Below are 24582 nucleotides of genomic sequence, written 5' to 3' on the forward strand. Positions count from 1 at the left end.
GTTTTTCTTTAATAAGAAATATAATTTGTCCATATCCTTGATCTCTCTCACTTTCTGTATCCATTCCTCAATGCTTGGTGTTTCCTTCTGCTTCCATTGTTTTGCATAACTAATTCTAGCAGCTGTGGTTAAGTAAGTGAATAAAATGTTATCATTGGATTCTAATTGTATGTCCAAATCTGTTATACCTAGCAGGTAGTATTCCAGTTTCATGGGGAATTTACTCTTCAAAATATATTGGCATGCTATATAAATTTTCTCCCAGAATTTTTTTGCTACTTTGCAGGTCCACCACATATGAAAAAAACTACCCTCTTGTTCCTTACATTTCCAACAATTTTTTGTGTGTTTTTTTACATTAGACTTAGTTTCCTTGGCATAATGTACCAGCGGTGGAACATCTTTAACCAGTTTTCTTTCAAATCAATAGCATATGTATATTTTAGTTTTTTATTCCAGATTGATTACCATTCTGAAAATGCCATTGTTCTTCTCAAATTTTCTGCCCATTTAATCATGCAACCTTTCACTGTTTTCCCTTCTGTTGACCACTCTAATAGTTTGTTATATATTTTTGTAATTGTCTTATTTTCAGTTTCTAAAATTTTGTCCCAAAATTGCTTTCTCTGATTAAAGTCAATTGTTTTATCTTTGTTATATAGCTCCTTAATTTGCAAGTAGTGTAGCCAGGAGATGTTAGTAAACTTTCTTTTAATTGTGATTTGCTTCTTGAAAACTTCCAGGAACAGTAAATATACAATTTAAAGCCAAACACAGTCCCCTCCTCATTATCCACTGACTCTATTATTTTTAATTTTATTTCTGCCTTTGATAGTCTATGCAGTCTCTAGATTGGTTTCATCTGTACTTCCCTTAGGAGTATGGCTATGGTGAATAGGGGGCGAAATAAGACCATTCTTTCCAATAAGAATTCTGCTGAGGCAAGCCCGGCTGAAGCTCCTGGACGCTTCAAGTTTTGTACTTTTTCTTCCCCCTCTTCTTTCCAGGTGAGGGGGTGCGAGTGGTCTCTCTGCTCATGCGCTTTGGTGTAGTGGTTTGGTTTCAAGCCATTGTGCTCTCTTGGGAGGGCAGCGGCTCAGAAGCTGCACAGCGCTCCATGGCTGCCTGAGGAAGAAGGGCCTTCGCATAGAGAAGGTCCTTCAAATGCAGCTCACAGTTCTTCCATGCCTGGGGTGTAAACGCCTTGCAAACAGGACATGAAGTAGCACAATGTGACTCTCCCAGACAGATGAGACACATCTGTTTCTGGGAGTTTGTCCCCACAAGAAATACATTTCTTTAAAGTTGCCATAGGCAGTTATACAGACCGGGTAGAAGAGCAGGAGTAGTCATTTATGCAGTCCAAGTCCAGGGAGGGAGAGAGTAGCCAAATCCGTTTACCAGTCCGAGTTCAAAAAATCCTTAAGGTTTTTAAATTTAGAAGAAGAGAGGTTCCTTATCACTGCTGAAAAAAGGGAATGAAGGCTGCAGCCCCTCTGACTACTTATATTGCCTCCTGTGGAGGGTGGGTGGGGCCACAGCCACAAGCCTAAAGCTTTCCAGAGGTTTCCAATTGATTGCTGCACAGGTGCATCAAATATCACATGTGCTGATTTCATCAGAGACCATGAAGTAGAACATTTTCTTTAAAATCCCAGGTTTGTAGCATTGCAGAAAGTGAGTCACTTTTCCTTGTTGTGAGTTGCTTTTCCTTGTTGTGTCGATTGTCTGTTTAGGACTGTTTGGGATGCAGTTGATATTTTTCCTTTGAATGTCCAATAGGACTACTAGTCTCTTCCCTGCCTGAAAATAAAGTGCCAAAGTGGATTGTTGTCATGGTAATGAGAAATCTTAGATTTATTCTTAAGTATGTAGGTTTTTCATATCCATTATTTGAGACGATGCATGGATAATTTTTTAGCCTTTAGAAACAATGCTACACACTTGTTGAGTCAATCATGTACATTTGCTTAAAGACTGTAACTCTATTTTATTCAAATAACCTGGCAAAGATTCTAAACATCTGAGCAACTAGTGACATGATTAATTAGGAGCACTGATTGCACGGGTTCATGCTGACACAAAGCGGCACAGGGTGCATCCAGCAAAATACAGGTAATTAATTAGACAACATTTCAATAAATGAGGCTTAGCAATAAGAACCTTCTATTCCATTTGAAACATTTCTTCACATTTTAAGTGTGTCCATTAAAAACTTAATAACCCACTTTTCTCTTTGTAATATATTACCATTCTTTTTGCACACCAATCATGTGCATTTGTATTAATGCACCAGATTTATACTTTAGTAGCAATTTCAGTAAGGTAAAAGGTACAGGTCATCAAGTTATACATGCCTTAGGAGAGGCGCACCATGCTGTGCTGCTTTACATACTCTGAAATACACTGCACAGAGATTTGAGGAGATATATCTATCCGCAAAATCGACTTGCACCAGCCCACCCACCTGTGCCCAGGAACTGATTATTACTTCAGGTTTAAACTGGTTGGTTTGATGCTTACTTTTATATGTGTTACTATATGATTGTTTTGTTCTGCTATGTTTTATTATTTAATGCATTTTTACTATGTTGTATTTTACTATGTTATTGGGCTCATCCCCATGTAAGTTGCCCCGAGTCCCTTGGGGAGATGGAGGTGGGGTACAGTAATAATGATAATAATAATGATAATGATGATGATGATGATATAATAACATCAATAATAATAATAATAATAAATTTCAATAAAATAGTAAAATACACCTGTTGATAAAGGCTGGGCAGAAAAGGTCCATGGTTAATCACATGCAGCAAATAGGTCCAAGAGAATTATAGGTCACGCTTCATAACAAACTTCTAGTTATCCACCAAAGCAAACTCAGTCACATATCCTGGCAAAGCCTGCCTTAACCAAAAATACATAGATAGTTACTTATCTCTACTGATCCAAACAGTCTTTAAGAAACAGCATGGTTGTGTTGCTTATGTAGAAGCATTAACCACCAACCTCACCGACGGCTTGGCTGATTTAATCAGCCACCATGGACAAAGGGGCAAATATAGATCTGGCAAATGTCATCATCCCCCAAGCCCATCCACATCCTTGAAATCAACATGCAAAAAACAATTCAACGCAACAGGACAAGCAAATGCAGAAGTTATATCAACATGATCTGCTCCAATACTGACGTCCAAATCAAGGTGGAACTGAGTGATTTGATATGTAAAAAAATGAAACAGATTGTTCATAGCACATCACCATCTGCTCCAGCTTTCTTGTGAAGAAGACTTAGTACAAAGCAGAATTGTCAGGCTATTTCTGTGTGGATGTGTCATGGTGGCATAGAAGTTCTCCATGTGTCTCTCATTGCTTGGGAATACTCTTTCAAAAGTCATGTCTTGCCCGCACTCAGTCTGATTCATCTTTCATTTTATTCCACCTGTGTTATAGTTGACACTTCTGTTACATTACCCGCAGTTCTTTTTTTAAACCAAAAAACTCACCTGACTCTACAAGAAGGAAAAGGGCACTTAGCAGCATCTGCTATCTGGGCCATTGAAATCTTCCAAAGAACAGTGAGAGCTTTTACAGTAACACCAACTAATGAGGCTCTCTGAGCGCTTGCAGAAAACCATTTGTATTTGCCAAACATTTGGAGTATACCATCTTAATGATCATTTTAACCAGTTCCACTGCAAAAGTGTGTATTTGCACTTAAGTCAAATGTCAATAGCAGACAACAGAATCCTCTTTTCAGGGAATTGGCTTCTCCTGAACAGAATATTGAGCCAAAAGTGCCTCTCAGAGTAATTGGGACAAGTTTGTGGTTGTGATGACATTCCCAAAATCGCAAGTCACTCCTGACTGGACTTCTTCAATATCAATGCTGTAATTTCATAGAACAACAAACCTGGATGATCTAGTCCCAGCACTAAGACTGGTCTAGATACCTCAGAGAGCAAGACTATTGAGCTATGTCTAAACACCATACTCAGAGGGAAGCAGTTGAAGGATTCACCATTGAAGTGCTACACTGTAAATAACTCCAAAATGTATATGTGTGTGTGTATCTGTTTGTGAGGATCAAATGGGGAAAAGTGTATTATTAGATCATTCCTATAAGCCAGTGTGGTCCAACCCACGGCCCATGGGCCGCATGTGCCCCACAAATTCATTTATGTTGGTCTTTGCCCTTCTTACTGGAAAAATATTTTAATTTAACATTTGGAAAAAATTGTTTGCCCTTCTTACTGCTTTCAGTTTTTGAATACAATATGTAATTTTTTATCTTTCTGGAATGTCTCTGGCACTCACATTCCTGTACTAAAGTTTGATTGGCCCAAGGGTAACTAAAGGTTGGACCACACTGCTATAAGCAACATGCTAAATATTTGCAATAAGAATAATGTTAAAAATGCATCAACCAAGCTTTAACATTTATCCTGTTTTGAAATAGACACTTCTTCCACTGGACAATTTTTGCATAGAATCACACTGCACATTGGGCCAGCACTGATCCCTTGGTATCTGCTCAAGTTTTGTTCCAGAACCCCCGATTGATACCACTATGCGGATGCTCAGGTTCCATTATCTACAATGGTATCATAAAAGAGCACCCCTTACATAAACTCAAATGAGTGCCAGAGAGAGTCTGGAGATTTGTGAAATGGTGGAATGCTACAGAAGAGTATGCCTACATATATGCCTTGATGTGTGACAAAAAACAAGGTTTGCTTTTTTGGGGGGGGGGGAGTATTTGTGGTCATATAGAACTTACAGATATGGAGAGCTGACTGTACCATCAAATAATTTGGAAATTTAGAGATTTGAAATTTAGAATGACTTCCAAAGCAACAAATTATGTGGATGAATTAACTGTACATTCTATAGCTACCCAGCTACAACATCCTGCACTCTGAGTTAACAACTTCAACTAGTTAGTGAAAATAAATTCCTAAAATACCTCTTCAAGCCAGTGTAATACAGTCCTTTTGAGTGTCAAACTAGGATTCCTCAGGGTATAAATCCCAGTTTATCGGGGCTTAGATCCTGATGTGCATTAACTTCCTACCAATGGATTGTGGTATTCATAAGCTGAATCTTTAGTCTAGAAGAGCTGCCTTCCCAGTCATCATGCCTTTATTCTGGCACACTTGTTAAAACATTTTTTCATTAAAACTTCTGAGGTTTAACTGTGTTATTCTATTTGGATATTTGTAACTGCTTTAATTGTTAGATATTTTAATGTGATATGAGTCTATATTTTTTCATTGTTTCATATTTTACATTATTTTGTTACACTAAATCACTTTTATGCTGAGATATTCAGCAATAAAGCATGATATAAATATGTTAATAATAAACCTGACTGGACAAAAGGAGAAATAGCCTATCCAGTTTTCGATCTTCCCTAATATCCTTCATGTGTGTTTCTGTTCAATTCCGTTTTGGTATGAATAAAAGAACAGCACAGTATAGCTAATCAATATTAAAAAGAAAATGTGGAGCAACTTGTCTTTTAGAAATGCCTGCCTGATAAATGGAGCTCCCTGGGATTTTTTTTGTCTTGCTGAGAATTGTCTATTTGCTTCACATGAAGCAGTCAATCTCCAAACACCAATTGCTGCAATTACTTTAAAAACAGTCTCTACTCCCCATATTTTCCATGTTCATTTTTCATACATTTGCTGGGTGAAAAGATACTTCAACCACAGATGGAACTGGGGAGCAGGATTCAATCTTTTCATATGCCCTAAAAATGTTCAGAATAAGTTTGGTAATTTTCTCCCCGCTCAATTTTTCATACAGTATTTTTAGGGGGGGGGGGGGGAGGGTAACAGTTCTTAGCATCCCTTAGTCAGCTTTCCTTGACTTAATTTATAGAATTTTTTTTTTCAAGACAGATAGTAGACTATCATTCAGAATATATGTGCCTCTCTTTTACTTAGACATTACATGTGCATGTAAGCACAGGATGTATTTTCTATCCCTGCCGGCCAACTGTCACAAAAATAAATAGCTGTGTTGCCAAGCCAGAATGTTGGGTGGCAACGTTCAGCTTGGTGGATTGCAAGATTACTTATTGCTTATTTTACTTAGTCCTAGCTTTTCATGTCATTAAGCAGCCTATAACTTCATGGAAAAGGTTTAAAGAACAAAATTTCACTTGCTCTTGGAATTTCTGAACAGGGATTCAGAAGATGAAGCATGGGTTTACATATGAAACATTATATTGTCTTGAAGACATGCCAATTTTCACTCTGGTATCTCAGTGCCCTTGAAAAACATGACAGCTTGGACAATTGTTAGCCACCTTAATATTGCCATTCAACATACCCTGAATGCCTGCAGCAACCATTTTTGCTCTGTTGTATTTGAGGTTATTACTCTAACTGTGCCATTATCTATGGCCAAGTAAAAAATAACCTTTTTATCTACTTGTTCCCATATAGAGCACCCTTCCCCACATCCTTCAAATATTTTCTTGTAGACCAGTGGTTCCCACCCTTTGTCCTCCAGATGTTTTGGACTTCTGTTCCTACAGTAATAATAACAATAATCATAATATTATCATAATCATATGATGATGATGATGATGATGATGATGATGATGATGATGATGATGGTGATGATGATGATGATGATAATAATAATGACTTTATTACCTGCCTCTCCCTGTGGCTTGTGTGCAGGTAAACTGGCTGGGATTTCTGGGAGTTGAAGTCCAAAACAACTGGAGGATCAAAAGTTGGGAACCACTGCCGTAGACAAAAGAACTGGATACAAACAAAGTTAAAATTAGGGAATGTTCCTTTGAATTAAATGGGTCTAACAAGTAGTGGACCAAGTCAGGCTCCAAATTTGTGATTGGAAAAAGTGCTTCTGAAAGGCATTCTATCAGAATCAAATAGCTGTATTGGAAAAAAAGTTTTTGATCAGATTTCTTCATGTTCTAATATTTGTTTGTGGTTTTAAATGAAAAAATTACCCTCTGTGAATAGCTCTATTTATAATAATGAATAAAACATTCAAGTTCCACCTTTGGGCCCCATGCGGGCCCCCATAGTAAAACCTGTATTAACACTTTGCCCTCACCGTCTGTAAAATGCATAATTGTAGTGGTGACAGAGGGTCTAGATATGGATTTGTGCATAATGGGCCCTAGAAAAGAGGGCTAGACATTTCAGTGGCATCCCTCCATGGATTACTGTGCCCAGACTTTATAATATATTTCTCTCACATAAAGTTAAGAAACTTCTGCAGCATAGATTAGGAACCATTAAAGCATTTTAAATGCATTGTTTTCTAACCAACTGATCTGTTAACCAGACTTACTTTCTAAAGACAAAGGCATTACAAACCAAGCCACTGAACAATAGGCCTAGGCTTTTTTTTTTTTTTGACAACCAAAATATGAAAATGTTTGCAAGCAGATCCTGCATTACTGTAAGAATGGCTTAAGGCCATTCAGTTGATTATCTGGACCTATGAAGCAAAGGAATCCAATAAATGTCTAGATATCAAGTGATCAGGGTGAAAAAGGCTTTGATAGAAAGAGAAGAATGAGTTTATTTCTGGATTGGATATTGGTTGCGGCAGAATGAATTGACATCATAGAATTTGAGTGTACAATGAAAGACAGAAAAAAGAGGTCATCTGGCCCATTGTTGGCTCTGGCCATAGCTAGCAAATTGGAACATCTTCTTGTTAAATGAATTAAGCATGTTACAAAACTTTCAAATAAAAGAAGGATAACTCTGCAGTTAAATTAAAGGCCTGATAATCAGCCAATTAACTTTTTGGTAGCTCTGGAATAAAGCTACACCTACTGGCCAAGCGATGTCCATTTAAATGTGCCTCAGTAAGTGACAAACACATTGTGCATCACAATTTATATTTTAGCATTTCTCTCCCCCTTATTGCAATGTGATTAATACAATTAAAATTCACGGGGCTAATAAATGCCATTAACACGTTGGAGAAGAAACTCTTTTCTAAACCACCTACATGCATACAAATTGCATCATTTAAAATAAATGCTATAATTACTGTCTTATTTGTGACATAAATCATCTTGTAGAAATGCTTGCAACATGCTTGAGAAATCAAGCATGTTTACATAACAAAGCATCCGGTCTTTGCGATGGGTGTGCATTGACTACAAGATTCAGTTCACATCCCAGTTCAGTGATTCAGAAAACAACCCAATACATCTGAAATAATTTCACAGGCCACCCAATTTTGCTTGATCTGAATCTAAATTTCAGTTTAACAGTCCAGATCTTTGTGATTCTTACTGACAGTAATTGGAAATCAACAAGAAAGTATAACCTTATATCAGTTTGTCAGATCCAGATGAAAATTACAAGTATAGTAGCCCCTTATAGGAAGATTTCACCTACTAAATTGTATTAAAACAGATGGACCTACAAAGTAGGAATCAGCCGAAGAGAAAAAAAAATAGAGGAAAGCTCTATTAGGGGAAGTTACAATTGCCCCTTCTTAGAGGACTGAGCCACTCAAATCTTAACCCGACTTTCTGGTATTTTTATTACTTAAAAAAAAAATCCCCGGTGGGCCGAATCCTTTGGTACATTGCTTGAAGATGGGATGGGACCACAGTATTCTTAAAATCTATTTGCCATACATATGCAGCCAATTTATGCAGTTTTGGAATAAAATAAACTCTCATTCCAAAGTGTATCACTAAGACCTTCAGCCTGGCAGCAGTGGAACACAAACACCAGAAAGATTGCTAGTCATATCATTTGGAGGTTGAATCTCAACAAGGCAAAAGGCTGATAGTCATAATTATAATAATAACTTTTAATTTTGTACCCCGCCTCCATCTCCCTGAAGAGACTCCCAAAATAACACCTTTTTAGTTATCAGATGAGAATTCTGGCATTTAGGTTTGATGGAAGTATAATATCATAGGGTACCATGCATGTCTGAGACTACATGGATAATTTCATAGAGGACCTTTTCCTTGCATTACTTGTTTTGAGGAAACCAAAGTAGACAAGATTCAGTTCAATGAACATGTCAAAGACAGAACGCCACCAAATAGAGTAAAACTCAGTTTATTGAGGTTACAAAACTGAAAATGCCCATAGGAAACAAAGGATTAGGCAAACACTTGACTTCAGTGTGAAAAGTAACAAAAACAGCTCCGTTTGAACTAAAACGGTTCAAAAAGGATAAACCGGATTAAACAGGAGTTTAATCCGGATTAAATCAAAAGTGCTTACTTCAGCCTGCAAATTTAGCAAACAAAAGAGGATTAACAGAAGGTCAGAATGAACACAATAAATTGGCAGCAGATTCCTCTCTGCTACTCAAAAGCTACAGATGAGTAAATCAGGCTGTTTACTCCTCCGTGCAACGAGCGAAATCCGGGTCCAGGCACATCAATCAGGGTAACGGCAGTCAGCAGGGTCTCAATCCGGTCCAAGGTCGAAAGCCAAGTGCAGACGTCTAGAATTCCACAAGTCCCACCGATAGCCACAGAAGGGATAATCCGGGGTCGAAGTCAGTCAGTCCAGCGTCAATCCAGAGTAGGTAATTAATGTCCGTCAAAAAGACGACGGAGGTCCAAGCTATTAAGATTAAACACAAGTTGCACAGAAAAACCCCACACAGTACCTCCCGCCGTCTATGCCCAGTGTCCTTAGTAACTTACGTATCCAGCAACGAATCACACCCGTCTTCAGGAAGTTCCCCAACAAGAGCCCAAGCGTTCGTCCAGATTACCTTGCCCAACGCAATTAGACATTGATCCTAAACCCCATTTTATCCCAGTTCAAGCTCATCATCGCTGTCAGCTGCCATCCTAATCCCAGGTGCCTCATCATCATCCTCATCAGAGCTAAAACACCTTTGACTACGCCCCACAGCATCCCCAGCTGTGGATCCCGCTCCATCCCTCCAGCCCGTCCATGGGTCTGATCCTGCAACCCGCCAATCGCCTCCCATGCCTTCATTGCCGGTGACACCCAAATCCTCCCTCACACGAGTCCACTCCATGTCATCCTCCTCCGAGCTGACCATTTCTTCCTCCATTCCCTCGGTAAAACCCTCAAAAGAGTCCTCATCTGTTGGTTCTGCAAATAAGTCCCGGAGCCGTTTCCTTTCACGCTCCTCAAAAGAGTCTGACTCACGAGGAGTCTTACGACCCCGTCTCCTAGTATCGGAGCCAGAAGGCTCAACCATAACAGAACAAGAAGGCAATAGGATATTAGGGAGAAAAATGATCTAACTACAGTTAAACCAGCACCCAGTTGAAGGCATTTGTCAAACATAGGGAAATCTGATGGGAAACAAGTAACCCATGTATGTATGCAAACAACGGCAGGGCATACGTGGGGACACATTTCTGAAGCAAAGTCTTGATGGAAGCTAGACAGCATATTTAACTATTTAATATATTAAATAGTAAAAGCAAAAGAAAAGTAAGTGTTGAAACATATGCACAGATGGCTGATTCACTGAGAGTGTGAGAGTGGGAGGTGCTGTGAACAGTGACTTGGGGAGGAGAGAATAGGAATCACCTGGCAGATTTTGGAAATTACTGGAGATAGGACTTGTACTTAGTCAATAAGGTTCTACTATGGATAAATGGCTCAAGCATGAGCAGCGGGACAGCCAAACTACCGTATATATTCATGTATACGGCAACCTAATGTATGTTAGGGGCAAGTTTTTTGGGGGAAATTATGGATTTTTTGACTTGACCAATTGATAAGTTGAGGGTAACTCTATGGAGTGGGAACCAGCTGCCCCTAGCTGCAACAATTCCCCCAACTAGGCATTTGAAAAGGTTAGAACTACACTAGAGAAAGCAGCGAGGATTTGTGCATCTTTCAGGTTCTCCCAAGAAGGCTTTTGCCTTTCCCCACTCTACTCTAACAGAGATGGTTCTTTTGTAATAAGAGTTGAAGTATAGTATTTACAATGATCCATAGATAAGTCCACTCAGGTTTTTTGGGTTGATATTTTAACTAAAAATTCTAGATTTTATATGCATTCCTCAGACAGAAAAGACTCATGCCCTCTCCCCTGTATTTACCACTGTCAAGATAAATTATTTATGGTTTGCAGGTGCTAAATAAAAGAGTGCACAACATGCAATCTAAATTTAGTGTCTGCCTCTTTATTTCAGACTACAAATAGCACTTAGAACTTGCAATCTGTGAAAACTTTACAGAGATGAAAGAGAAGTTAATAAATGGCTATGCACTCAGTAGAAAAGAGAAAAAAGGAAATGTTGGGAAAAGGAAGAAAGCAAGCACACAGCTGCAACAAGAATATTGAAGTGGTTTACAAAGAGAGATACTGGATTTTAGGTTCTATCAGCTATCTGCAGTTAGCTATTCTATTTTAGATAAACATCCAGCTGAAAGGCTTTGCCAAATGTCAAAAGTCATTGTTTCCCCGCAGATACACAATTCTAAATTATTGAGATGAAAAATAATTTAGATTCATGAGCCAAGATGTACCTTCAACATGTCATCTTTTCCAAGACAGATTTTGGACAACATTAGATTCATTTTTGTGAATGAAGGTGGCTGCTTACTATTTTTACTCAGCCCAAGGCAATGGCAAATGAGTTGAAGAGATGCTGTCCCATTGCTCCACTATGGACAGAAACCTCAGTCCAGCACACCCCTTTATTTCAGAACTATGTAGATTAAGACAGCATGCTAGGGAAATGAAAGCCTATTTCAAAATATGTAATTCACCCCTTGTGGCATGCATCCCAGGGGGATACTATTAGCTAAAGTTTCATTTTTATAATGTACATAACTAGATACGCACAGTTGATGTCCATAATGAAAGTAGATATTTGTCTCTCTGTATCCTGTTGGACAGCAACTCATATCATTTCTTAGTACCGGTATTTTTTATCTGTTGTAGTTCTATACCGCTCTTCTCACCCCTGGGGGGACTAAAAGTGGTGTATTGCATCCTAGGAGTAGAAGTGCAATAATAAGTTCTACTGAAGATTTGAACTTGGAATGTTAGCCAAGGTGTTGCACCTGAAGGCTACGTAGGCACCTCAAAACCACACTGGAGCCTCAGAATATAAACAAGCAAGCTGTTTATTGAAGGTTATGTGCAAGCAATAGCAAAACAAAGTTCAGAGTCAATAAAATAGGTTTAAATCCAGAAAAGCAAAGTACTTGAAAATCTTGAAGTAAGAGTCTATAAAAGTCACTCAAAGAACATAGTCAAAACTGGATATCAAAGTAAGTCCCAAGAAAGGTATCAAGATTAGTCCAAAAAAGATTAATTCCAAGGAGTCAAACGATAACCACAGGAAACAAGACTAGAATGCAGGATCAAACTCCAAGATAGTCCAAGGTATGAAGTCAATGCTGAAACACAAGCCGAGGGTTTTGACAAGAATAGAAACCAAACGGCTAAGTCACTGGAATATTCAACTGGATTCACAGGTCAAAGCGAGGCTGGAACTTGAAGCAAGATACAAGGCTGCAGGAATACACAGAAACACGGAGCAAAGATCTTTCCGTCTTGGATTAGCAATGTTACCACCTCTAGCTGTGGCAGGGAAAGCAAACCTCTTTAAGGGAAATTCAAGATCTTTTTCCCATGAGAAAATTGCTCATTATTTTGCTTCAAAAGCAAACGTCTACTTCTTCTCAGAAACTCCAGTTCCCTCCTCTGGTGAGTTATCACTGTTTTCCTGTCAAACTCATTATCCCTCTCCACTGATCAGCTCCCACATCCAAACTAGAAGGTCCATCTGGCACCTGAAGATCCATCCTTGACTGCTGTGAGGAATGTGATTCAAAATGCCTGCTTGCAACCATTCTGCCTCTGGTCCCAGAATCCACTGGGACAAACTCTGGCTGCATCTCAGGTTCTGGCTGCATCTCAGGCCCAAACCCAGAGTCAATCACCGGCTGAATGGGGTCAATCTCAGGCTGGCCTACAACACAAGGGAGGCACACACAGTCTTCCCAGAACTGGAGTCCTTCTCCAATTGCAGATATTCCCATAGTCCAGGTCTTAAGCTTTCCCCACTGAACCCTGAATGTGGTGGTTCACTATTCCAAAGTAAACTTTCCCCATTACACATCATTGTTCCCAGTAATATGTGCTCTTGAAGGCTTTCTGAGTAGGTTGATTACAGTGACTCAGTACTGGATGGCAAAGACTTCTTTAAAAGTACCCGAAGAGAAGCTCTTCTTATTACAAGCACCTGCCCCCATTATTCTATATCACATTATCCCTATGGAACCTCATTTTAAAATAACACCAAGAGATATATCTGATTTTTCCTAATATGTGGGGACATTGTGCTAACTGGTTCTGTTTAGAATTACCCAGCTGATGGGTATGTTGATAGGGAGGCAGCGACTCCTGACTTCTCATCCTTATTCAGTCCTTCGCACTCACCTCCAACTTTTTTCTGGCAAAACATGGACTAAATGAGCTTTAGTCCATGGGGGGGGGGGGAGTCATCAAAGCACTTCCAACAGATGGCCATTCAATCCCTGCTTTAAAACCTGCAGAGAAGGAAACTCTACCACACTTCAAGGCAGAAGATTCATTATTTGTTACCAAAACTGAGTGACATTATCTGGCATTCAGATTCAAGAGAATACTTTTCAGAAATTCACTGGTAGGGCATTTTAAAAAAGCTTTTGGGCTGTATATGGCTGTGACACATAGTCCACCACTCCAGTGAATTTTAATCTTCCTGCTGGTGGGCAGAGCTCTACCATCTGTGGGAAACACATTCTGGATCCAACCCATATTATTCTTAAGGTGGCAGTTTTCACTAGGGATGAGCTCTTTGTTATTTCTGTACTCAGAACAATGATATCTCTTTAAGATAACTTCTTTTTGTCATTTTCTCTCCATTTTCATCTGCTGATTTCTAAAGGGAGAGTGACATACCTTTTTCCTGGTGTTCACTGTATCTATTCTGACAAAGAAAAACTAAATGGGCCTGTCTCCGGTCAGTGTGAGGTGACAGGAGCAACATACTGGAACAATGAATAACAAGTTATGAAACTCCAGGGGAACTGGATGAAATCTGTTCAGCTTCCACCATGGGCAGGAGATGTTTAGGATAGAAGAATCAATCCATCCCATGCAACTTCCACTATTGGGCTTTTATACTGTCCTTCCAACTGCTCAGCTGATTGCAGAGGACAGGAGAAATGAGGTGTCACTAATCCTATTGCTGTGTTCAATAGGCAGTCAAGGGACTGGATAGATGTTTAGAAGACATTCCAAAAGATAGAACAGTTTTCAATTGGAAAAAAATGATCTAGCAGGTGAACAAAAATACAGAGAACTATTTCTCTCTGTGACAGGGTGGGGAGAATAGGAGTTTGCCTAGATAAAAGAGAAATGTGATGTGGATAAGATGTCTTTTATGCTAGAGTTTGGATTAAAAAAAGATTTACTGGATCAGCAAAAAGAAACCAGAGCAGCTCAATCAGGAAATCCATAATAGCTCTCCTAGGAATCTGAAAGCTACTTTGTAGCTGAAATTCTATGAACAATTATTTTGAGCCTGAAAATATTTTGTTTGTTTTAACTATTGTTCCCCAAATCCTGAGAGTTGTAACTGATCAAAACGTAACCTTTCCAAGTTTTCCACTACTGAAGAAATAGGAATAGGTCAAACTAATGTAATCAAGATGTGTTTATAAGTTGGCATGTATATGATTGGTAGTTGGCTTTTTTGAGGGGGGAAACTAACAGCACGAAGGACTATCCACGCATAGGACTGTACATATGTATTACTTCCTCCCTTCCTCCCACATGCACACACTTCATCCTTTGGTGATTTCACAGCCCAAGGCTTAAGCTTTAGCCTGACTTGCAGCTTCTTCTACAAATTGGGTTTTGTGTGTTAGCTCATGCACACACGCACAGATGTATGTGGGTGTGCTTTATTTCTCTGGAAAAATGCCATGATGTTACTAAAAATATCTAGGACAGTATAAGCCAGGATGGCTTTATACACTGTAAGTGGAGCTTAGGGGATCTTTAGCCTCTTTTCTGTTCAGAGTGGATGCCAAAAGTGACCTGACTATAGACCTGCGGCATGGTTGTTCTGCCACTCAGAGCTTGTGGCCTGTCTTTCACCTTGCCTCACCCTGATGAAAGAAATCAGAAAGCCTTTCTCCTTTTGAGATTTATTTCAGATGGATCAGGGCTGTATTAGAACTGGTTCACTGCCAGAGAAAGATAGCGACACGAAGGGAGGAGTTTGGGGAGGGAAGATGGGAGAGATGTAGCTATGAGCAAAATGGAGAATTCTATAGAGAATTCTTCAAGCTCACAAAAAAGCCTACTTAACAAAACTGGCCTGATTCCTGCCTGCAGGCTCATACCATGGCAGGAGTTCGTGACCCTAGTTCTTTTTTAACCAGACACATTTTCCCAATTAAAGCTCCTCATTTTACAGTCCAAAAAGGTGATAGGTATCAAAAAGGGCAGCCTCTGACACAAAATCACTTTTTAAAAAACCTTCTTTAATGACTGGACTAGAAAAACTGCCTTCGTCAATGCTTTAAAAAGACAGTTTTCTGAGCCTCTTTCCAAGGTGAACTAGCAGTAAGGCTCTTCTATTTGCAACCATCTTTTCCCAGTAACCCCCTGTGAAAGAATATATCCCCCAGTTCAATGTATATCATCTAGTCTGGTATTCATTACCTACAGTGGCCTACTAGTAGCCCATACAATTCCAAAATTTAAACTATGCATAGAATCATAGAATCATAGAATCATAGAATAGTAGAGTTGGAAGAGACCTCATGGGCCATCCAGTCCAACCCCCTGCCAAGAAGCAGGAAATCGCATTCAAAGCACCCCCGACAGATGGCCATCCAGCCTCTGCTTAAAAGCCTCCAAGGAAGGAGCCTCCACCACAGCCCGGGGGAGAGAGTTCCACTGCCGAACAGCTCTCACAGTGAGGAAGTTCTTCCTGATGTTCAGGTGGAATCTCCTTTCCTGTAGTTTGAAGCCATTGTTCCGTGTCCTAGTCTGCAGGGCAGCAGAAAACAAGCTTGCTCCCTCCTCCCTATGACTTCCCTTCACGTATTTGTACATAGCTATCATGTCTCCTCTCAGCCTTCTCTTCTGCAGGCTAAACATGCCCAGCTCTTTAAGCCGCTCCTCATAGGGCTTGTTCTCCAGACCCTTAATCATTTTAGTCGCCCTCCTCTGGACGCTTTCCAGCTTGTCAACATCTCCCTTCAACTGTGGTGCCCAGAATTGGACACAGTATTCCAGGTGTGGTCTGACCAAGGCAGAATAGAGGGGGAGCAGGACTTCTCTGGATCTAGACGCTATACCCCTATTGATGCAGGCCAGAATCCCGTTGGCTTTTTTAGCTGCTGCATCACATTGTTGGCTCATGTTTAACTTGTTGTCCACGAGGACTCCAAGGTCTTTTGCGCACACACTGCTGTCAAGCCAGGCGTCCCCCATTCTGTATCTTTGATTTCCATTTTTTCTGCCGAAATGAAGTATCTTGCATTTGTCCCTGTTGAACTTCATTTTGTTAGTTTCGGCCCATCTCTCTAGTCTGTCAAGATCGTTTTGAATTCTGCTCCTGTCTTCTGGAGTGTTAGCTATCCCTCCCAGTTTTGTGTCATCTGCAAACTTGATGATCGTGCCTTCTAACCCTTCGTCTAAGTCGTTAATAAAGATGTTGAACAGAACCGGGCCCAGGACGGAGCCCTGTGGCACTCCACTTGTCACTTCTTTCCATGATGAAGATGACGCATTAGTGAGCACCCTTTGGGTTCGTTCGCTTAGCCAATTGCAGATCCACCTAACCATAGTTTTGTCTAGCCCACATTTTACTAGTTTATTTGCCAGAAGGTCGTGGGGGACTTTGTCGAAGGCAAGCAAGCAATGAAAGGGGCCTCTGGTGGCACAGTGTGTTAAAGCGCTGAGCTGCTGAACTTGTGGACCAAAAGGTCCCAGGTTCAAATCCCTGGAGCGGAATGAGTGCCCGCTGTTAGCCCCAGCTCCTGCCAACCTAGCAGTTCAAAAACATGCCAATGTGAGTAGGTCAATAGGTACCGCTTCGGTGGGCAGGTAATGGCTCTCCATGCAGTCATGCCGGCCACATGACTTGGAGATGTCTTTTGACAATGCCGGCTCTTCGGCTTAGAAATGGAGATGAGCACCAACCCCTAGAGTCGGTCACGACTGGACTTAACGTCAGGGGAAACCTTTACCTTTAAGCACAAGGGCACTCCCTAGTGTGTTCTGATATTTAGTTCCACAAAAAAGCATCATAACCAGCCATTACTGACAGCCTTGTCTTTGATGAATTAATAGCATTTTTAAAGCTATTTGTGAGTGGCCATCACTATATCTTGTAAAAATGAATTCCAAAAATTAAACTACACAAGCAATGAAATAGTATTACCTTTGATCTATTTTGACTCTCCCACCATTCAGCTTTATTGGATGAGCTGAGGTTCTAGTATTATGAGACATTATCTTCTTCTTTCTAAGCTATTTTCCCAATGGAGGGGTTAGTATTGTGACTGATGTTTCCAAAGGGCTTTGTTTTGGGCCTCTTAAGATCTCAGGTTGGCAGTACGCATATCTTCATTGATGGTGTCCATCCATCTTTTCTTTGGCCGTCCACATGGTCATTGTCCTGCAATCTCCAAAAGTATTGCTATTTGTGCTACTGATGTTGGTTCTCTTCTCATGACATGCTGTACCACTATAGTCTTGCTTCCTGCATTTTCTTGCTAATCACTTTTGTTCCTAGTCTTTAACGGATGTCATCATTTGGCACATGGTCAAGAAATGTTAAGTCAAGTGCATCTCAGCATTTTCACTTCCATTGTGTTAAGGGCTTGTTCATGTTTTTTGTTTTGTTTCTGGCTAGCACTCTCCCCCATAGAGAGCTCCTAGTGAGACAGCTGTAGTGTAGATCTTAGCCTTGAGTTGTTCTAACATTTTTGAGTCACACATATTGCTAATAGTTTGTCACCACTTCAACCAGGCTGTATTTATTCATGACCGTACATCTGGTATTGTGTCATCATCTATGAAGACCAGTGGAACTAGGTATTTAAATTGGGTGGTCTTATTTAGTGTTTGTCCATTAATTTGAATTGGTTTTTTTTTCAGTTTGAAGGTCACTTTCCAGATATTCTGTTTTGGGTATGTTCAGTTGAAGTCTGTTTTCACTGAGTCTATCACTCCATGTCTGCAGCTGTTGTTGGAAGGCTGCACTTTTTTGGTGACCGAGTGCTATGTCATCTGCATATAAGAGTGTCCAGGGATGCATAGTATAGAAATCTGCTGTAGCAGTGTCCATGAAGAGTATAAATAATAATGGTGAGAGTGCTGATCCCTGACACACACCAACAATGATGTTGAAGGGTTGGTGAAATCCCTGCAGGGCAGTGGACCATACTGGTTGTAATATTGTATTGTAGCTTTATCCATGTCACATAGTATTCTGGTATTCCATGTGACTTTAGTGCTCAATAGATCAGGTCATGGGGAACCTAATCAAATGCTTTTTTGAGATCAAGGAATGCAAAATGCAGTGGTTTCTTCTTTTCCCCATGTTTTTCCATGAGTAACTGGACAGCATGTATTGTATCTATTGTGCCACACCCCCTGACAAAGCCACACTGATTTGTGTAATTGCTGTGTGACTTCTTAGCCTGTCGTCCAGTATTCTTTCAAATACTTTCATTGCATGACACAATAGGCATATTGGGCTGTATGTCCAATAATTGCAGGTGTCCCCCTTTCCCTTCAAAATTGGTATGGTTATACTGGTAGTCCAGTCTTTGGGGGTGATTTTTCTGTTATGATTTTGTTGGATAGTGATGCTAGAAAGACAGCACCACAGTCTTTGAGCATTTTCCAAATTTCAACTGGTATGTCATCTGGGCTGGTGGCCTTTCTGTTCTTATTTTCTGTATGGCTGTCTTTACTTGAGTGTCTGTAAAGGCTGATACTGGGCCAAAGACATTATCTAAGTCAAGCATAATTGTATATACTATATCTTTACCATGTTTTCACTGGATTTGTTGTGGAAAGTTTAGCTTCTGCGAGAACCACAGGTTTGGAACCCAGTCTATCTAGCTTCCCAGAAAGCCAGATGAGACACAGATGGGTTGGTTGAAGGCAAAAATCACAGGCTTTATTCTTAATAGCCAAAGAGGATGTCAGCAGAGACAGCACTCCAAAGAACATAACTGAATATATATTTATTGTATTTTGACAGCTATTCAAGACTACTGCACTGGCTCCTGATTGGTTCAGAAAATGTCTGATTAAGATCTGCTCCTTAACTAGTTCTGGGCTTCATCTGATGGCACTGTTGATTGGTCCTCACCATAGGAGGAAAGTTCAATAAACTGTCATTTGATTATTTTGAAGATTGTGTCCATTTATTGATTCACCCATGAGAAGGGTGCAAACGGAAAGAAATGTGATGACACAAGCAACAATGAGCTGAAATGAGTCTTGATTTTTCAGCTCCGGTTAATAAAATGGGTGCCAGTCCAGAAGAAGGGATGTTTAAAATGTTGGCCATTTTAATGGGAGCTCTAGGGATGGGACTGGTCTGGGGACATAGATGAGGAAACATTCCCAAGAATAAATCAGATCATATCAGAGGAAATAGGAACAAGACCTGGAGACTCTTGTGCAAACCCATGGTGTGTCCTCTGAGTCTTCGTGATGCATTATGAGGGGATTATAATAGTTATGGAATTATTTTCTGAACTCTGAAGTGTGCTAGGGCAATATTTCAAGGAAATTCATTAAAGGTTACTACAGGAAAATTGAAAAGGTAATGCAGGCTCACAGAGCCACGTCTCATAATTCATAATTTTGGAGTCTAATTTCAATAACAATTTTGTCTTTTCCTAAGTGTAACAGCATCAAACAGTAAAATTGTTAATCCTTAGAAGGTTGTTCCAGACCTTATGCATTTAGTTCCCATTTATTTACCTACTTAAGTTCTGCAATATTTTGGAGAACCATTGTAAAGAAATTGGAAGTTATTGTAACCTTTCTTTTCCCCCCCTATTCATCTTTAACTGTGGTGGTTTTTGGTTTTCTTCTTTCTTTTCTCTTTCTTCTATTTGATGTATTTGGAAAACTCCAATACAAATATGCTTAAAAACAATATTACACTAAAGAGCTCTAGTGCTCACTAAAGAACATACCCTAGGAGTCCACAGGATGCTTCCATGGCAGTTAAAGTCAAATCATAGTGTTATAATTGTGTAACATGAAAGGGCAATTCCTTGGACAATTAGAGATGTGCTGAATCTGAGCCTTTCCTAGCCCTGGAATGTTGGAAATGACTTAGGACTGTTTTGACCTTGGTCTAACTTTGAGCTGTCATAATAGCTCCATCCTTTGTGTTTGGCCTAACTCAGCTCTTCATTCAGGTTGTCCCTTATCCAGCTTTTTTGCATGCTTGGTTTAACTACCAGATTATTTGAGCTGGCAGCCCCCTATTCCAGCTGATCTCCATGATCATTTGACAGAAGAAAATTACATCAGTATAAAGCATTCTACAGGCAGCATGCCAGTTTAGCCAGTACAAGAAGCTTCTGCCTATTCCTAGCCTTCTACAACTGGCACATATATGAGCTATGCCTGCACTATTAGTCTGAAAGCTGTTACCAGTACTATCAGGATACTTCCACAGAAGCATTCATATTTCTGACCAGCAATTGTTATACACAAAGACCAATGGGCTTCCTCTCACTACAAAAGAAACCAGGAGAACTGTTCCCCAGTCCATCCAAGAGCACATGTTATTTTGTAATGCAATAGCCTTCACCCAAGGCAGGCACAACTAGGGCTTTTCTTGCTACAGCACATGTGCCTGGTAGTAATTAAAACCACTAGTATTAGCAGAGTGTGCAGGGGTAATTCTATGGTCATCCCTACATGGGCTAAAGCAGGCATGGGCAAACTTTGGCCCTCTAGGTGTTTTGGACTTCAACTCCCAGAAATCTCAGCCATCTTACTGACTGTTAAGAATTCTGGGAGTTGAAGTCCAAAACAACTGGAGGGCCAAAGTTTGCCCATGCCTGGGCTAGAGTCAGAGAAAACTATGGTGCCCAATTATATGGTGTATAGTATATGAAGGTCTTCAGATATGTGCTACTCTGGCCAAGTCAAGACACTTTGAATGGATGTGGTTGGGAGATGTCGAACATAGACAAATTGCTCAATCGATAGACAATCTAGATCTTGACAAAGTAAACTGGAATTAAAAATCCTTTTAAAATTATATTATATTACATTTTTAAGGAGCATCTCATATGTGGCTCTTTAGGAGCCAACTTAGACTTCATCTCACTGAACATGCCAAGAGTTTGGAAGAGTAGATTACCATACAGCTCAGGCATACTCCATTTTGAAATTAAATGGATGATTTTCCTACCTTCATCACACTAGCAAACTATCAGTTTTATTCAGGAGTTCTCAGTTGATTTGCCATCACATTGTAGAGAGTTGTTCCCGCTCACTGTTCCTCCCCTGTTTTCTTTGTGAAAAGAAACACCTCCTCTCATGGACTATGATTTTTGTTCCTGGGTTATAAATGTAATTTCCTAATTGGATCTATCATGAACACATGGGGCAAGTTTATTAAACTGCAAAAACTTTGTCTTGACAGGAGGGACATTCTGCTTATAGCACATTTTGCTCTAGTTTCTCAATGATTGAATATATTGTAGAGTCTCCACCATTTAACATAGCTTGTGGGCACAAAAAAAGTTTCTGGAGCACAACTACTACTTTCAAAGTAAGGACTACACAATTAAACAGGAAATAACACTGGCAAACTAGGAACATATTTTCATCATTATCATCATCATCAGTATTATTATTATTCAAAGGCAGGATGGCCATCTGTCGGGGGTGTTTTATGCTTTTACTACATGGCAGAAAGAAGGGGGTTGGACTAGATGGCTCTTGGGGTCAACCAGAGGTGGATGGAAGGAAGCATCTGGGGGAGGTAACACATGGAACACACAATACAGAGAAAGAAGGAAGGAAGGAAGGAAGGAAGGAAGGAAGGAAGGAAGGAAGGAAGGAAGGAAGGAAGGAAGGAAGGAAGGAAGGAAGAGAGGCAAGCAAGCAACCAGAAAGTGCATGAGACAGAAAGAACACAACATTCTGCCGATCTTATCTCCTCCATGAGCAAAAGGTAATAGTGGAGCTTCTCCTCAACTGGCATTTCTATTTCAGTTACCCACACAAATTGCCAAACCGTATCATTTTAAAACTGAGACAACTAATACTATCATATGACAGAATTGACCATTTTGTCCATCTCTATCCAATAAGTTGCAAAAAAAAGTCCCTTGCCAACCAGCTTAGAAAGCATCTGAAAAGATAACCCCTTGCAAAGTTTTTTTAACCCCAAAATATCTCTACACTACACTTGAAGCCTACGTCATGTGATTAACACAAGAGGTTGCCATTTCTTAAGTGGGTGGCTCAGTAGTATTTAATGAATGTAATGGCTTGTCTGTCATAAACAGGACTTTGAATTTGCCCAGAAACAGACCAGTAGCCAATGGAGCTGTTGAAGAAAGGAACTTACGTAATACAAATTATCAGCTGTCTATCAACCTCATCACATGGACTTCTGGTTCCTTCCTAGGGCACTGCCAGGATGGAGCCCGACAGAGCCCTTCACACGATGCAGAGCTACTTCCAGCTGGGCTCCATTCTGGCTCTGACTTGGAAGTGTCCCGAGATGCAGCCCTGAGAACACGGATGGCTACCCATGTTCTCATAGCCTACAACGGGGCCAGCACAGGGGGAAGCCAGGCAGTAATGCTTTCCCTCGTGTGATGGGGAAGGCAGCAATGCAAAGCACAGACAATGCTTTTCCCCCTTGCCCCATGGATTCACCACACTGGCCAGCAAATTCCTCCGCTGTTGCTCACATTAGGGACTATGACAATCAGAAATTTCATAGGTGTAGCTTTTCTTGTTGTTATGACTGAAGATATAAGTTTCTTAAAAGTTCCCTCTGAAGGCCAGATTCTCAAATGAAAAGCCATGACTGCTAACAAAATATGCCCAGCAATATTTTTGTATTCCAAAACCTGACTTTCTCACAGATTCAAATATGTTTGCTTCTGCCAAAGTACCTGCCATTGCATTGTTACCCTAGGTGACTGCCTTCTCTGCCTATTAGAGCTAGTGCCAACCCTGAAGGCAGACAAACCAAAGAGATAAGCATTATTTGTACCAGGGGTCCCCAAACTAAGGCCCGGGGGCCGGATGCGGCCCTCCAAGGTCATTTACCTGGCCCCTGCCCTCAGTTTTATAATATAATATTTTTATACCCGTTTTAATAATATAATATATTGTATATACATATAATATTGATAATAATCTTATGTTATACAATATAATACTAATAGTAATAACATATAATAATATTAATTGTATGTTATATATTGCATATTATATAATAGTATAGTGGTATAGTTCAATATAGTAATATATAATGCTAATATTGTGTTATGCTAATAATATAATATATTGTATGTACATACAGCTGCTCTGAGTCCCCTTCGGGGTGAGAAGGGTGGGATATAAATGTAGTAAATAAATGCAGTAAATAAATAATTAATTTTAGACTTAGGCTCGGCCAAAGTCTGACATGACTTGAAGGCACACAACAACAACAACAATCCTAATTAACTTGACTATCTCATTGGCCAGTAGCAGGCCCACAATTTCCATTGAAATCCTAATAGGTTTATGTTGGTTAAAATTGTTTTCATTTTAAAATATTGTATTGTTCTTTCGTTGCTGTTGCTGTTGTTGCACTACAAATAAGACATGTGCAGTATGCATAGGGATTTGTTTGTATTTTTTTTCCAAATGATAATCCGGCCCCTCAACAGTCCGAAGGATTGTGGACCGGCCCTCGGCTTAAAAAGTTTGAGGACCCCTGATTTGTACTATATTCCACGTGGTGGGCATGGCACAGACCTCTCCTTGTATGCCAGAAGGTAAAGCAAAACAAGAGTAAGCTGTCCAGCTAACACTGCTCATATTTTGAATGTAATTTGGAAAGATGGATCTTCAGTTGTTTCACCATGCATTTCAATGAATCCTCCTCACCAGTTACTAAGGTTATCCTCAGACCATTTCAGGTATTTATCACAAGCAACTGACTTGTTGCCACTGGAAACAGATCATTGTACTTTGACTTAACTCTAGTTTGCTCTAGCAAAGTAATTATGTGTACAGCAGGCTGAAATTCATTGAGCCAATATTCACCATCCTCAACATCCTCTATATTCCATATAAAGAAGTGACCTTATATCCATGAAAGCTCATGCAAAAATAAAAATCAGTTACTCTTAAAGGTGTGGCCACATTTCTTTCTCATTTTCCCCTCCCCTGCCTTCCTGTTTTTCATCTTCAAAATAAAGCAGCACTTGTTGAGATACCTCCATGTCAAAGAAGTAAAAAAAGCAAGGATTTCCAGGAACATAGTTTTGCCCCCACTCCCATTCATTGAACCTTGTGTCTGCCTGTTCAAGA

General features: G+C 39.9%; 1 long non-coding RNA gene across 1 annotated transcript in view; it reads right to left on the reverse strand.

Moving 5' to 3' along the window:
- LOC134299125 (uncharacterized) overlaps positions 1-24582 on the reverse strand; it is a 67644-nt gene that overhangs the window by 41380 nt on the left and 1682 nt on the right. The window lies entirely within an intron of this gene.

Source organism: Anolis carolinensis, chromosome 5 (assembly GCF_035594765.1).
Source record: "Anolis carolinensis isolate JA03-04 chromosome 5, rAnoCar3.1.pri, whole genome shotgun sequence".
Classification (NCBI taxonomy): domain Eukaryota; kingdom Metazoa; phylum Chordata; class Lepidosauria; order Squamata; family Dactyloidae; genus Anolis; species Anolis carolinensis.